The 2,500-nt window shown below is 39.8% G+C and overlaps 1 protein-coding gene across 1 annotated transcript in view; it reads right to left on the bottom strand.

Moving 5' to 3' along the window:
- The window catches only part of LOC128616285 (uncharacterized), a 77,390-nt gene that overhangs the window by 36,552 nt on the left and 38,338 nt on the right, over positions 1-2,500 (bottom strand). The window lies entirely within an intron of this gene.

Raw genomic sequence — 2,500 nt, 5'->3', positions numbered from 1 at the left:
AACAGGAATACTCCACACGTCTTAATTCAATTTGTGTTAACTTCGAGTATGACTTTAATCGGATTCAGGTAATTAAAAATTCTGTTTACATGCTAGTTTCTTAATTAGAGTATTGTCTTAATCGGGTTAAGACTGGATTATTGTTGTCCATGTAAACGTACTGACTGAGAGTGAAAGTGAACTGACTCCAGCACAGTGCTGTCCAAGAGTGAATGTTCAGGTCATAACTACGATGTAGAGGACATTAAACTGTTTCTTAATTCGACTAAAAGCAAAAGAAGGGTACGTGTTAGAATATTTTCCTGACCTAAAACAGCTCACTGATAAATCTAAACGTTTGATGGCTGAAGGGTGTTTAAATAAAGAAGTTTATCGGCTAAAGAAGATTATAAGAAAACTCAGCATAGAACTGAGTGATGGCTGTGAGAAGGTCTGAGTTTAAGAACCCCAGCAGGGTGTGTTGTCTGTTGAGGCTGGTTGTATTTTTATTTTTGGTAGAGTGAAGTGCGCATTGCATGCAGAACTTAAATGGTGCTAGAAACATAAAAAAGGACTGAATTGTGTGAACTCATTAAACAGAAAAAATAGATGTTACTTTTATTCAGGAAACATAGTGATGTTAAAAATGCCATGGACTGGACACGAGAATTGGAAGGGAGCTCTGTCCTTAGCCATAACACCACACTTAGTGGGGGAGTTAGTCCTGTGTCATATCAGGTTGAAGAAGTCTTTAAAGACAGACAGTTTTTTACTTGGACTCATACACGTGATAATGTTTTATCCCTTGCAAGACTAGACAGATTTTGTTTTTAGACACCATCTTAGTATTTTTTAAAAGTAGTAATATTTTCCCAGTCAGTTTCTCAGATCATAGCATGGTGCAGTGTTCTTTTATCGTGAGCTCTATCAAACCTCAAAGTGCGTACTGGCATTTAAACACTCATTTATTAAGCAATATGGATTTTAGGGATACTTTTAAATTATTCTGGAATGATTTTAGAACCAAAAAAAATCATGTAAATCTCTACAAAGGTGGTGGGACTTTGGCAAAGTGCAAGTAAAACAATTTTGTCATCAGTATATTCACAACAGCTCTAGAGAACTAATCTAATCCTTGAAAGCCTTAGAGACAGACGTAATTAAACTGCAACTGTTAACAGCGTCTACAGGAGATCCAAACTACATGGGACTTCTCTCTAAAAGAAAAACCCAGTTGGCCGACATATCAGGGGTAAAAGCACTGGGTGTTCTGGTCCGGTCTAGGTTTCAAACCTCTACAGTTCAATGAAATTATAAAATTACTGTCACTATAGCATTAAGACTAACACATCAAGATGAGGTAATTCGTTTAACTGTTCAATGTAATGTAATGTCATGTTCACTACGCCTTCAGAAATCAGTTCGCTCGCTCAAAGAATGTGACACAACTGCCACCTAACGGTCTTATCTCGCCAGCGCTGACTGAATGAGTGACATACCCTAGTGCAGTGGTTTTCAAAGTGGGGGCTGGGGACACAACTGTGATAGCGCTAAAGATCTGACACGGGGGGCCTCAAAAATTTGGTGTGAAAAATAAATAAATACATGATTTTCTCTTACTCTCAGGCAACCACACACACACACACACACACACACACACACACACACACACAATCAATTCCTAATGTAATGTAATGTAAAGATGTAAGATGTAATTATTAATTAAATTTAAAAAGGGGGATATATTCAGAAGTCTGTATTTTTAATGTGTTTTAAAGACATCTTGCAAAAGGGGGGCCTCGGTCGAATGTTAATAGCATTTGGGGGGCCTTGCCCTGGAAAAGTTTGGGAACCCCTGCCCTAGCGTACCACGGCGTATTGCAGGATCATGTTCTCTTGCTCGAGCATTTTTAATGGCCACATCTGTAGATCAGATGGATGCACCATCTAAATAGTTTTTCACTCTAGAGAAGAATAACAGACAGAAAAGACTCATTCACGCCTTACGGTCTGAGGCTGGAGCGCTTCTACTAAACCCTAGAGATATAAGAAAGAGGGCAGTTTGTTTTTATGTACAGCTATACACAAGCAAACTTGGGTCAGGACACAGTCAGGAAAGCGTCTTCTTCATTAACCTACCTCAGATATCTGAAGAAGCTAATGCAGCGCTATCAGGTGCGCTGAGTCTGGAGGAATTGCACAGAGCCCTTCAAGTCATGGAGTCTGGGAAAGTGCCAGGGATCAATGGCCTTCCTGTTGAATTCTACAAGTCTTTCTGGGAGGAACTAGGAGAGGATCCGGTGCATGTACTCGATGACAGTTTGGCTAAAGAATGGCTGCAATGTACTACATTATAGTCGAAACGATACATAAAGACTCACTGAGGAGACAAGAAGACTCAAGGTGGCCAGATATGTTGATCCCAGACTTCCTTGTAAGAGACAGGTGGAGGACCCAATATAAACCTGCTGTAGAGAAGTGTACTGCTGACCTACAGTGGGGGATTATTCATGGAGCCATA

Source organism: Ictalurus furcatus, chromosome 12 (genome assembly GCF_023375685.1).
Source record: "Ictalurus furcatus strain D&B chromosome 12, Billie_1.0, whole genome shotgun sequence".
In the NCBI taxonomy this organism is placed as follows: Eukaryota; Metazoa; Chordata; class Actinopteri; order Siluriformes; family Ictaluridae; genus Ictalurus; species Ictalurus furcatus.
Note: the sequence above shows the minus strand (reverse complement) of the source record. Positions and strands in the feature narration are given on the sequence as shown.